Genomic DNA, 15,041 nt, shown 5'->3' on the forward strand with positions numbered 1-15,041 from the left:
TGAAAATACGTTGCATCTAAATTTCCACATCTCCAACACTTGGGTTGTAAATTAGAATACATACAAGACAATTTCTGTGGTTCTACAACTATTGAACCATGATCCCACACTAGGCAAGATCAACTTTTGGAAAATTAAATTTCCTCAACAGTACAGCAGCACTCATCCTAAACCAGAAGTCCCCAACCACCAGTCCGTGGACCAGTACCAGGCTGCGGCATGCCAGCAACCAGTCGACACAAACAAGCAAAGCCTCATCCGTGGGATGCAGGTAGCACACAAAACCACGCACCCTCCAGTCCACGGAAAAACCTCTCTCCATGGAAACGGTCCCTGGTGCCCGAAAGGCTGGGTGCCTCTGTCCTAAACAGTAAAAGTTCCTTTCCTTTAAGGATACAATTCACATTATAATGCAAAACTTAACCATTTGTGTCACCTTCTCCATAAGGAGATAACCATGTGCAGAGGGGGGGGAAATGCAGCTGTTTTGCATAAGCCCCAGAAAAAGGATTTTTCTATTGACAATCTGCCTTATAGGGATATTGTCTGAGGGAATTTCACATTACATCCTTCTGAAAGAATGCTGTGAAATCTTCCAGATCTTTAGCCTCAGAGGGAAAAGAGCTGTCAGACTGAATTTCTCTTAGATGGTCATCCTGAAAAGATGTTATACCCAGTGTTATTCCAGGTTTCCTTATTTCAGGTCAAATGAAGATGTGGGAGATGGGGAATAGGGAAGCTTAGATTGGACCCTATTTTGACAGACTGCCCCTTGACTTGCTGTGTACACCTGTTGGGATTCCATTGCAAAAGTTCTCTTATTATCAATGATGGAAATATTTTATCAATAGAAGAGGATATTTGTAGGTTGAATTGTGTGGTCCCTGCTACTCTTTGAGCTGGGTTGCTTTCTTGCAGATGTTTCATACCCAATTAGGTACATAATCCAGGCTAGAAGGGAATGGGGTTTGTTCTCTGATTATATACAAATACCTTACTCTGTCAGTGTTAGTGGGAGTATTCTTCATGGTTCCTTGATTAATATTCCAATCAAGGAACTACAAAACTCAAACAATCAAACAGTAAAATAACAGCTAAATCAAAGCACCACCAAGAACACTTCCACCAACACTATATAATTTATACAACATGTGTATATAAACAGAGTCCAAAACCCACATTCTTCTACCACTGGTGATGCTACCTAGTTGGGAACTGAACCAACTGCAAGAAAACAACCAAGTTCAGAGAACATCAAGTATCCCACAGTATCTCCATCACTGATAGCAAGAGAGCTTTGCAATATTTTATACTCTCCCTTGTCCAATCTGTAATTCAAGGAGCTTCTGTGTGTTAGAACAAGAGCAGATAATATTTTTGTGGCCAGTCAAGGACAGCTAAGCATGGTGGCAGGGCAAAACAGTTATGATGGTAGACTATATTGTTGGATTGAAGCCCTAGCCTTTTAAACCATGTTGCACATGAAAAGAAACAGAGCTTTGATCATGCAATTGCAATTGCAATTGTCATTTTAACTTTTTGGGACTGCATTTTCAGCTTCCTCTGTAGGCAAGGATTGTCCTCAATGAGTTGGGTGGAAGGAGAAGGACCACAGATGATGTGGCCATGATGAAAAGTGGGTGGAGTTATGTCATATACATGGAAATGTACAAAAGTTTGGTGGTGATTGTTTTCCCTACTTTGGTAATCTTAAATTTGGAATTACTGTCATGAATTCCCTCCCCAGCTGTTGCAGAAGCTTTCAACAACTGTTGTTACATGAATCCCAGTACTGTTTGCATCCCTTGCTAGACTGTAGGCAACAAAATATTGGACAAGCATAAAGAACTGACAGTCGTCAACTTTAAAATTATACCTAATTTTTCCAAACCTTAAAAAAACATGGGAGTAGAAATAATGCTAAATTTAAACAATATCAAATAGTTCTTGTATTATGTTGCAGTTTCTACAAATACTCCTAGTCAAGATATTATGACTGAAATTGTGATCCACATAAACATAAAAAATTACTTGTGTAGGAAGTTCAAGATTGAATCCTCTCTGTCATTTTCACTAAGTCATTTAAATAATGCTTGCTGACATTCTCAACAACAATTTCTCAACAACATCTCTTATCTTCTGGCTAAAAAGGATGATCTTGTGTTTCTACATTTTCCCTGGAGAGTTTCAAAATTTATTTGAAAATTTTCTTGGTGGATTTTTTTTGGGGAAGAAGTGAAAGAAGGAAATGATTGCTTTTGCTGTTTTCTGTTACAAATCTTTCCACCCCACCCATAGCCTCCTTGGCTTCTATTTCTAACCTGAAGAAGAGCTATTGGAAGGGATTCAATGGATATGCAGGAAGGTTGCAAATCACTGGGAAAAAACTATGCAATAGAGAAAAAGAGCTGGTTAATACCAGTTAGCCATGTTGTAATGCATTAATAGAGGATCCTCCACTAGTTAAATTTTCAGTAGTTCTTGAAAATGTCCATCCACTGTCTTAGGTCTGCATTTATGGAATGCAGCAAAACCCTTCTTCCATGATGTTCCCAAGAGATAAGATGCATTTCCAAACTGTTGTATTGTATTTCCAATCACACTTGCAGTATTTAAGTATTACATTGATCTAGAAAGCCAATAGGTTGCCTACCCCTGGTCTAGTGGTTAAGGCACCAGGCTAGATACCAGAAGATTGTGAGTTCTAGTCCATCTTCAGCCATGAGAACCATCTGGGTTACCTTGGACCAGTCCCTCTCTCTCAACACAACTCATCTCATAGGATTGTTGTTGTTGTGGGGAAAGGAGGAGGAGGAAGGAGTATTAGTTATGTTCACTTTCTTGAGTTATTTATAAAATTATTAAAGGCAGGATATAAATAAAAGGGGTAAGATGAGTGGTCAATAAATTTGATAAATAAAATAAATAAATTTAGGAAGTCTGTTAAGGCTCTCTCACCAAACATTTATCATTCAACAGTTTTAATGTTTATTATATCTGAGTTTTATAAATTATATGTATGGAAGGAGCCATGATAGCACAGTGGTTAGAATGCAGTACTGCAGGCTAATTCAACTCACTCTAGGAATTCAATACTGACCGGCTCAAGGTTGACTCAGCCTTCCATCCTTCCGAAGTCAGTAAAATGAGGACCCAGATTGTTGGGGATAATATGCTGACCCTGTAAACTGCTTAGAGAGTGCTGTAAAGCACTGTGAAGCAGTATATAAGTCTAAGTGCTAATGTTACTGCTATTGTTATGAGTATAGTTAACATAGTTAAGTGATTAAGGGACCAAGCTAAAATCAGGAAACTCTGAGCTCTAATTTCACATTAGGCATGAAGTCTGCTGAGTTACTTTGGGACAGTCACTCTCTCAGCCTACAATGTTAGTGTCGGCGTCCTTACCAGTCCCTGGTTCCCACCGAAGCACAAGGAGGATGACTAGTAAACAGGAACGGTCTGACATGCCGTTTATTCCGAACAAACAAAGTCAGCACTGGGAGTGATCTGCTTCCAGCGCTTTACATAACTTCCCTCCCCGCAGCTCCACCCCCACCCCCATTCAGCAAGCCAGCAACCGGTGTCAGTCCTGAAAAACAGCAACCCAGGGCCCTGCCTCCCTTCTGGCCTACCGTCCAGTACCTGCTGGTTGGTGCGCAGCGTGTCACGCAGTGGAGAGGCAGAATCCAGGTAGGAACCCCATCCTCCCCTCGACCTCACAACAAGTCCCTCACAACAAGTTTTCTGGACAGTGGGGCCGTCCCATGGTCCATGGGTGATTGGTGGCTTTGCCGGTGCTGAGGCCGCTCCGCTGGTCAGCGGCACCAGTTTTGGGCCACGGGGCCATTTCTTCCCTGCGCCAGCATCGCTAGGACTCTCCGCTCATTGCCAGCATCGCTGGAAGCGAGCCACACTGGAACCGAGCTGCGGGCTTCCCTGCCCTACGGTGGCATCGCCAGTCCCCCCTGCTCGTTGTCGGCGTCAACGGAACCAAGCCACGCTAGTACTGAGCAGCGGGGCTTCCCTGCCCCACAGCGGTGGTGTCAGTCCCTCCTGCTCACCGTTGGTGTCACTGGGACTGAGCCGCGGGTCCAGTAAGCCGGTCGGTGGGTTTCCTTGCTGGAGTTACTGGAGCCAGGCCGCAAGGCCTCTCCGGTGGACAACTTTGCCAAATTCGAGCCGCTGGACTCAGGCTGCGAGGCGGCCTTCTGGTGCCTTCTCCCTTCCCCCTCTGGTGTATCAACACGGGGCTTGACAGTTAGGTTTGGGTGACAAGTCAGTTGGTCATTTTCTGTCATAACCAATGGATCAAAACTTAGTCAATCTGGGTGGGGGAGGGAGGCCATATCCTGCACTTGCAGGAAAGTGCTAGAAATTCACATACACACACATACACACATAAATTTGCCAGATCAGAAAGGTGGAATATAAATCCAGTGGATAAATTAATTAGTCAGTCAATAAACTCATAAGTATACAACAACTGTATATTTGTAAAATTATTATTATTATTATCAAAAATTATCTTCTCTTTTTGGGAAAAGATTATTTAAAAATACCACACCTGGAATACTGCAGCCAGTTTTGGTCACCATATCACAAAAAAGATCTTGAGAATTTGGGAAAAAATCAGGGAAGAGCAACTAAGATGATCAAAGGCCTGGAGACTAAAACATACGAAGAACAGCTGCAGGATTTGGTTTTGGCTAGTCTAAAGAAAAGAAGAAATAGGGGAGACATGATAGCAGTAGTCCAATATTTGAGGGGATGCCACAAAGAAGAGGGGGTCACATTATTCACCAAAGCACCAGAGGGTAGGACAAGGAACAATGATTGGAAATTGATCAAAGAGAGAAGCAACCTGGAATTAAGGAGAAACTTCCTGACAGTGAGGACAATTAACCAGTGGAACAGCTTGCCTCCAGAAATCGTGGGTACTCCATCACTGGAGATTTTTAAGACGAGGCTAGACAGTCACTTGTGTGAGATGGTATAGGTTCTCCTGCTTGAATATGGGGCTGGACTAGAAGACCTCCAAGGTCCCTTCCAGCTTTTATTCTATTCTATTCTAAAAGCCAATTGTTTTTCAATCAGAATGAATAGGAAAAACGTGGAGAAATATTAGTTTATGGCAATGTTTTTAAGTGAACAAAGATAACACATGGCTATCTGACTCCTTTTAAGAACAGATAGTTAAATATTTCAGGAAATTTGTTCCCAAAACATTGGCTTAAAAACTGTTTACTGCTTCTGTATATGGAAGTTCAGTTCAGCTACCATGAATCACCATCTGGGCCCAGTGCTCTTCAATATCTTTATCAGTGATTTGGATGAGGGGATAATAATAATAATGATAAAGTTGGAAGGGACCCCGGAGGTCATCTAGTCCAACCTCCTGCTCAGGCAGGAAACCCTATACCATTTCGGACAAATGGCTGTCCAGTTTCTTCTTAAAAACTTCCAGTGTTGGTGCATTCACTGCTTCTGGAGGCAGGTTGTTCCACTGGTTAATTGTTCTAACCGTCAGGAAGTTTCTCCTTAGTTCCAGGTTGTCTCTCTCCCTGGTCAGTTTCCACCTGTTGCTTCTTGTCCTGCCTCCAGGCGCCTTGGAGAATAGCTTGACTTCCTCTTCTTTGTGGCAGCCCCTAAGATATTGGAACACTGCTATCATGTCCCCCCTCGTCCTTCAGATGGGGAACTCATCAAATTTGCAGACGACACCAAACTGGCAGGAATAGCCAACTCCAGAAGATAGGCTTAAGATAAAGAAGCATCTTGACAGACTTGAACATTGGGCGCTATCTAACAAAATGAAATTCAATGGTTCTACATTTAGGCAAGAAAAACCAAATGCACAGGTATAGGTATAGGAGAAACTTCCTGACAGTGAGAACAATTAACCAGTGGAACAACTTGCCTCCAGAAGCTATGAATGCTCCAACACTGGAAGTTTTTAAGAAGAGACTGGACAACCATTTGTCTGAAATGGTATAGGGTTTCCTGCCTGAGCAGGAGATTGGACTAGATGACCTCCAAGGTCCCTTCCAAGTATTATTATTATTATTATTATTATTATTATTATTATTATTATTATTATCATCATCATCATCATCATCATCATCATCATCATCATCATCATCATCATCATCATCATCATCATCATCATGTCTCTTTCCACCCAAATGATGTATGTTTTCTACTGCAATATGTTTTGCCAACAGTTGAGAGAGGACATTGAGCTAAAATGATCAGCAATTGCTCTCAAAATATTTAAGTACAACAAAGGAGTTACATTCATGCTTTTGCCCATATTATTTAAGCTGTATTTAATTTAGATTCTCTTCCAGTGCATTGTCCCTAAAAATAATTCTGTTTATATTGTAGAATATCATTTAAAAATTCAGAAGAATACAACTTACATCTTGGTACAGTTCATTAACTTTCATCTGGGAATGAATTTCTTTGATCATGCTTGTAAAATTATTAGAATTTTTGCTGATGTCAGCAAATGGGAAACCCACATGTCTTTCTTCTAAGCAAAATATGTACCTTACAGCAAGACACACACGCATAAAGGAACAAATGACTTTCCCAACACTCAGAACAATTTTTTTCTGTTTTCTGTTTCAGTAATCAAGGCCCAAATCAGCCTACACATCAGTTTCTTTCTTTTTCTTCCTTTTTGTCTTCAGTGAATCTTCAGCACAAAAGTTGACATTATTAACGTTTTATGGCAGACTAAAAGACTGAACTAAGGAATTTTGCAGTTGCAGTAATGAAACTATTAACTCCTGAGTCATTTCATATCTGATGTTATTTATCCTTTCATGCTGTTCTCATTGAAATAAAGCAACTTTTTTCTTGCTACAAATATCTGTGTCATGTTTTCCAAGGTTCAATTGTGAATCGGTTTATTTATTTTTATTATTTTATTTTATTATTATTTTATTTTATTGTTTTGTTTTATTTTTTTTGTTTTGTTTTATTATTCTGCCAGCAAGTTAGAACAGCAATCAACCAACATTAGAAAAATTAAGAGTCTTTCTCTTATCAACCTAATAACCCAGTCATGCCTCATTCTTGGCAATTCTATCGGCCAGTCCTCTCCACATCTTCTGAACTTTCACTACTTCTTTGAATTTTTCTATGCTTGGCTGGTGTCAGCATTAATGGTGTCCAGCCACGGTGTTCTTTGGCAGCCTGGTTTCTTTTACAATAACCCCAAACCAGCTACAATTCAACAATCACAAGGGAAAAAAAGATAAGACTTCCAACACTACTGATCACATAGAAGGAACCAATACAGACAATTTCCTCTGTTATTGGCCATGTAAACAATCAATCAACAATAAGACATGTATCACTTGCAAAACAAGATTTACCTACAGGACCATCAAGCGCAAAGCAGACAAGACCTCCATCGCAGCTGGATGCTGCGGTTGCAGGGGGAATAATGGAAGCAGCATTGCCACAATCACTGTTTTTTCAACCAATACCAGTGCAAAAATGCCATCCCTGATTCTTAATGTGGTAAGAATGCACCCCACTCAATCCTTTTTACTATGCCTCCCTTCCAAATTACAAAAATAAAAGTCAGGAAAAGAAATACAGAAACAATGTATCACTCATGAAACCCCTGGCTATTGCGAAAAGCAGAAACATTGAATCAGGCCTGTTGATTCACAAAGAGCGTTCAATGGAAGTAATAGATAGATTAAAGATAAGGGGGTAAAATTAATTACATTTGTTTGACAGGATTAAAACCCAAGGAAATCAGTACTTAGACCGATTGTTAGCCTTTGCAAAACAAGCTAAGCGATTCTAATAACAAAACCATACAAAGCAAGCCTTCAAATTATGAAATGCTGTAAAACTGTATAAAAATCCTTGTACTCATCAAGTCAATTGATCCGCTGTCCCAGAACTACATGCTGTTGCTGGTTCTGCTCATCAAAAACAGGCCTTCTTTCCATTTTATTCCCAGCTTGGAACTAGACCTGGTTTTTCTTTCAACACTAACTTTAATGAAGAGCATCATCGCTTGGTGAGGTTCCAGTGACAAAGCAAGTTGAGAAGATTGGAAAAGAATAAACTGGAAAGATGATGGGGTGTAGAAGTTGGATATATTACAGAGGTGATGGCTACATTACTCCTGAAGCACAATGCTGTTTGGAATTTGAATGGGCGGCTGAAATAGAATCAAGTTCTACACAGTATTATATTTACAAGAACTGCTCACTGCTCCAGGTCATGGTATTTCAGATACAAAAACAGTGGGGGGGGGGGAGTTCTTGCTTTCAAAATATTATTGCAGAGAAATCCCAGCATTCTCGCCTCCCAAGCTATAATCAATTCCTCATATTCTGCACGAGGAGAGGTTATATAGCCACTCAGAAAAGGAAATATGCAAGTCTTTTGTAAAACATGTTCCTGTGACTCCTGTGATATTTCATGGTAAAAATTCAGGGCAGAAAAGGGCATGCTCTCAAGCAAACAGCAGGTGGAAAAGTTTAAATCCTTCTATGAATTTATGAGTTCCTGATCTAATTCATATAACCCAGTGCAGAAAGAACACAGCACTACTTTTTTAGTAGCATTACATGTCATTTGTGGGGAATTATTGTATCAGTAAACTAGTAATGCATTAGTCTCCATAATATTTGGTTGTATTTCTTGGTTTGGACTTAGAAAAACTATGATACTGGCAAATGCTCTACAAGCCCAGTTGCTAAAATCTTTCATTGTTACATTTTGAAGCCATAAGGGGACAGGAGAAAATAATTACCAAATAACCAGCTTATGATCATTGCAGTATCCCCATGGTCACATAATAAAAATTCGGTCACTTAGCAACCATCATGTATTTACAATGATTGCAGCATCCCAGGGTCATGTGATCTCCATTTGCAACCTTCCCAGCCAAGTTTTAGCCAAGCAAAGTCAATGGGGCAAGACAGATTCCTTTGACAACTGCATGCCTCACTTAACAACTGCATGATTTGCTTAACAACCATGGCAAAATAAATTAAGCGTGACTCACTTTACAACTGCCTCCCTTAGCAATGGAAATTCTGGTCCAAACTTTGATCATAATTTGAGGACTATCTGTTTACCATACAGTGCAAACACCACATGCATATTTCTCATTCTGACATCTTACTAAGTAATGCACGTCCTTCTTAGTTTTTATCTTTCACACAGTAGTATAGGGATAATCCCTCTCCTGGAAACATTTGGGAGTTGTGGTTGAAGCTAAACTAACTTTCCTGAGTGCGCAATGCATATGATTTAGGAAGATTTCTGTAAATGTTAAGCAAGCAAGACTAACTCTTTGCAATTAGGTAAGTCACCTTTGCTAATAAGGTTCTGTCTGACTCTCTTGTCATCTTAGCTGTGGGCAACCTTCTTAATTCACTAAATAAAATGCAGATTATTACACTAATATAAACTCTCACAGCAGCCTCCTTGATATAAGTGACTGCAGCCTGGATATGAAAATATTGATGGATGCCATGGAGAGTTATTGCTACCCGTTTTAATTTCATTACCAATACTGGAGGGGAAACAGCCTTGGATGTGGGTAAACCAGCCAGGCTTTTGGTTCTCAGCAGCCTTCGACGAAGTCATAAAACATAAGCATTTTGTAGGGCTGTTTTATTTATGAGCTTGACACAATGCAGCACATCATGTAAAGAACATGAAAGCACCAATAAAATATTGTCATTTACTGGGTGCTTGGTACTGAACAAATGTCAGGGAATTTAAGTAGAATCTTATGCTCTGGCCTTAACAAGAGTTATAATCACTCATAAAACAGTAATTGTCCAAGCTTATAAGCGTTTCTTTGTCAGCTTCCGAAGTTTTAAGAGATGAAACTGGCAAAAGGAAAAAAGGAAAAGGAAGGAGAGAAAAGGAGATATATATATTTTTTGCAGCAAACTGCATGTTAAAGGTTTTGTCAACTGTCAATATGTTTAATGGTTTTTGCCTTGAAAAGCTGAGAAGTGCAATTTGCTTTGTGCTGTTATATTACTGGGATTTTTTTTCCTAAAGAAGAGGAGCTTTTTTTTCCTTCTGCAAGCAGCCTTCAGAGGAATAATTCCTCAAAGGGAGTCTACAAAATATTTTGAAAGAAAAGAAAAAGAAAATATAACTTGGAAGAAGAGGTTAGAGTTTGGGAAGTTGGTTTCATTAGAACTCACGGGATAATTCAAGTGACCCTCTGCGTAAGGGGAAACAAGCACTTTATTTATGTGGCCAATCTCATTTCATCTTGCCATGTCTTGAGAAAATCGTGTTGTTTTTATAAAACCAGTGCAATTCTCAAAGTTTTGTTATATTTGAAAGCTAAATAAACAAGGCAGAGAAAATCTGTAGATCCAGGTTTCTGGAATTCTTTACATCTTCTTTACCAACATGGCCTTAGGAGTTATCTATATAGTCTTCTGTTTTAATGAAGGAATGTGTTATGTCTATATATGTGTGTGTTTCAGCTCTTGCTTCATGTTGTATTGGGCAGGTGCCTGCAAAAGGCCAACACAATGCTGGGCTGCATTAACAGAGGGATAGAATCAAGATCACATGAAGTATTAATACCACTTTACAATCCCTTGGTAAGGCCACACTTGGAATACTGCATCCAGTTTTGGTCACCACGATGTAAAAAAGATGTTGAGACTCTAGAAAGAGTACAGAGAAGAGCAACAAAGATGATTAGGGGACTGGAGGCTAAAGCATATAAGGAAAGGCTGCTGGAATTGGGTATGTCTAGTTTAACAAAGAGAAGGACGAGGAGGGACATGATAGCAGTGTTCCAATATCTCAGGGGCTGCCACAAAGAAGAGGGAGTCAAGCTATTTTCCAAGGCGCCTGGAGGCAGGACAAGAAGCAACGGGTGGAAACTAATCAAGGAGAGAAGCAACCTAGAACTAAGGAGAAACTTCCTGACAGTTAGAACAATTAACCAGTGGAACAACCTGCCTCCAGAAGTGGTGAATGCTCCAACACTGGAAGTTTTTAAGAAGAGACTGGACAGCCGTTTGTCTGAAATGGTGTAGGGTTCCTGCCTGAGCAGGGGGTTGGACTAGATGACCTCCAAGGTCCCTTCCAACTTTATTATTATTATTATTATTATTAGTAGTAGTAGTAGTAGTAGTAGTAGTAGTAGTAGTAGTAGTTGTAGTAGTAGTAGCAGTAGTAGTACCCTTGTCCCAACAGTACTTTTCAAAAGGCAACTGGACTTTCTTGTTTTTCTTTTTCTTTGATAATGTTTTGCTTCTCAAACTGAAGAACAGAAGAACTGAAGAAGTTTTTTGGATGAGAAGCGAAACATTTTCCAGGAAAAAACAACAACAAGAAAGTCTACTTGCCTTTTTAAAACTACCTTTGGGACAACCATTACCTGATTGTCTCAAAGGTGCTTTTCTTCCAAGAACCAACTGGACTTTCTTTGTTTTTCCTTGAAGACGTTTCACTTCTCATCCAAGAAGCTTCTTCAGTTCTGATGTTCTTCAGTTTGAGAAGTAGAACATTTTCACTAAACTGCTTCTTGAATGAGAAGCAAAACATCTTCAAGGAAAAACGAAGGAAGTCCATTTGCCTCTTATCTAAGTGCACCTCTGTCAGCCTTGCAATCAGGACCAGACTAAAAAACCAATGACATGTAGGTGAGGGCTACTTTGATTGTAATGACTATAGTAACAAAATCTAGCAAATCTGAACATGCTTCCTCCTCTATATCCATGTGAACTAGGGAGTGGTTTGTCTGAGTCATTTTCTCACATTACTCTCTGGGCAGGAGCTGGGGCCCTTTTATCTTACTGCTGCCTTGGTAGCAGCTCCTCTTCCTGTGCTTCAAGCCTTTTGCCCTCCATAGTCTATGTTAGTTCTTGAAACAGAAACCCACTCAAAAGATGAAGAGCCTTATAGATCTAAATTGAATTGCTAAAATTAATATTGGAGTCTTATAACAGTTCCCATTCTCAAAGGTTACCTGCATTAAATCACATCATTCAAAGACAGATAAGGCTGCCATGCTGTTGTGACCTATTCTGATGCTAATTTTTGTCTTCTTCTTATACATGGCTACCCTGGCCCAGACTGTGCCTTAAAGTCCTGATCTAGACAGTGGCTCTGTCAAGCTTCCTTTTGGCATTGCTGATCACTGCAGACAGCATCTGTAAAAAAAAAGATTGTACAAAACTGTACATCTTTCTTCAAAATCCCTGAAATTGAATTGGGACACTTGTATTGTGGAAAGCAAGATAGAACCTCTGAACTGCTGATGCCCAGACTTTTCTTACTGCCAACAGCAAGCATTACTGAAGCAACATTACAAATATCTACGCAGTTTGGTAGAACTAGAAATAGTACTGGTTTGTAATGTTGAGATATTTTTTTTTTGTTTTGTTCGTTGGGCTGTTTAAGCTTACAGCTACAATTTTTAGAGTCTTGCTTACAATCTAATAACATAAAGTACAATTGAAATTGATTTTTGTGTTTAAAAATAATCTGCAAAGCCATTGAACGAGTAGAAATGCACTGAGTAAAGCTATATAGGATTTCTTCGATAATGAAATATTTTAGCATCGTATAAGGCAGCTTCATAGGTGCTAATTTTTCTCACAATCAATCAGGGTAAAAATAATCACCTCAAAGAAAAAGAGAAAGTGCTTGGAAATATTTATGAAGGATATTGCAGAAGTGAAAAGAAAAATAGGAAAATCAGTATTCAGGTGGGCTTATTCAAAGGATTGCCATATGCCTGTTCAGTTTGGGGTTTGAGGCAACTTCTAAAGTAGCCAAATACCTATATCACCTATATCTATATTTATCTATATCTATATTTATCTATATCTATATCCATCTTTGTCTATGTCTATATATCTTCCATCTGTATTATCTATCTACCCAGTGGTGGGATTCAAATATGTGAACAACTGGTTGTCTGTATGGATGCCACTTCCAGAAGTCCATTCTGGGCCTGGGCAACAAAAAATTAGCTACTGGTTCTGCCAAAGTGGTACAAACTAACTGAATCCCACCACTGTATCTATCTATCTATCATCTATGTATCTATCTATGTTTTCAGTGAGGGAAAAATAACGTATATTGTTGTACTCTCTGAGGTAGCCATTATCACAGAGTTACCAAGTTTTTATAAGCAGCTATTGCTTATATTATATGGTCTATATAAATGCCCATCTCAACTACATGACTCTGGGCACTCCACAATATTAAGAATAAATAAAATATATACAAATATATTAAAATAAGCTACACACCAGCTGTAGAATCCTAAAAAAAGATCCCTTAACATAGCCAACAGACAGGTTCTGTCCTAGTGCAAGGGCTCTATAAGGCTTGGTGGAATTGATTCTGTGGGCCCCACTCACAACCAAGGCCAATAGAACAGGCCTTCCAGGCCTTATGGGATGTCCATAAGATATGGCCCAACTTAATCTCAGGAGGGATGAAATTCCAGAGGGTGCAATATAGTGATGTGATATGATATGATATGATGTAAGATGAGATATGATGTGATATACTTCAATTGTTGAATTTGATATCTTTGAAAAGTATTTTTTCATTGTTAAGTTACTGAATAAGTAACTTAGTGAATGAGTAACTATACGTAATCCTCGACTTACAACCGATCACTTAGCAACTGTTCAAAATTACAACCTACCTGAAAAAGTGGGCTTCCCTCCAGTTCTCCCCCTGATCATGTGAACGCATTTGGGGCTCTCAGCAACACATTTATGGCCATCATGTGATCATGTTTTGCAAGTGTTGCTGAACAATGGGTTGCTTAATGACCACCACATTCATTTTACAATTGTTGTGTTTGCTTAACTACCACCACAAAAAAAATATATAAAATCAGGTCAGTCCTATGGAGGCATTATAGTTGTAACTTAAGGATTACCTGTACTGAGTTACTAAATGAAATAAAAAGTTACTGAATGGTATCCCACTACTTCCCATGGACTAGTTGAAATGTATAAAGAAATGAACAGCCTCATGCTTAAGCTTTGTCTTTTTGGGCTAAATAATAAGTTAAAATGCTTTCAATAAATAAATATGCATTAATATGATGAAATGTTGGTAATCAAATACAAGTAATCCTGCATTTACGACTACAATTGAGCTCAAAATTTCTGTTGCTAAGGGAGACAGTTGTTAAGTGAGTTTTGCCCCATTTCACAACCTCTCTTGCTACAGTTATTAAGTGAATCACTGCAGTTGTTAAGTCAGCAACATGGTTGTTAAGTGACTCTGGCTTTCCCATTGACTTTGCTTGTCAACAAGGTCACAAAAGGTGGTCACATGATCCCAGGAAATTGCAACCATCATAAATATGAGTCAGTTGTCGAGTGTCTGAATTTTGATCACATGACCATGGGGATGCTGCAATACTTGTAAGTGCAATTGTAACTTTAAACCTCACTAAATGAACTGTTGTAAATTGAGTACTATTTGTACTCTCATAAAGTGCTACAGGAGACACTATTATACCAATGCTTGTTGGAAGTATGTGTGAGAGCACAGAGGTGTCTATGTGTATGCATTTGGGTGTGCATGTATCCTGATGCATAGAAATCTACAATGACACAATATTAGACCATAACATTGCAACTGATGCACACATGATGTAAGATAACATGTCACTGCCCAAGGTGACACCATCTAGAGACTCTAGAAAGAGTACAGAGAAGAGCAACAAAGATGATTAAGGGACTGGAGGCTAAAACATATAAGGAACGGTTGCTGGAATTGGGTATGTCTAGTTTAATGAAGAGAAGGACCAGGGGGGACATGATAGCAGTGTTCTAATATTTCAGGGGCTGCCACAAAGAAGAGGGAGTCAAGCTATTCTCCAAAGCGCCTGAAGGCAGGACAAGAAGCAACGGGTGGAAACTAATCAAGGAGAGAAGCAACCTAGAACTAAGGAGAAACTTCCTGACAGTTAGAACAATTAACCAGTGGAACAACCTGCCTCCAGAAGCGGTGAATGCTCCAACACTGGAAGTTTTTAA

This window comes from Protobothrops mucrosquamatus, unplaced genomic scaffold (assembly GCF_001527695.2).
Source record: "Protobothrops mucrosquamatus isolate PMUCROS unplaced genomic scaffold, P.Mucros_1.0 scaffold59, whole genome shotgun sequence".
In the NCBI taxonomy this organism is placed as follows: domain Eukaryota; kingdom Metazoa; phylum Chordata; class Lepidosauria; order Squamata; family Viperidae; genus Protobothrops; species Protobothrops mucrosquamatus.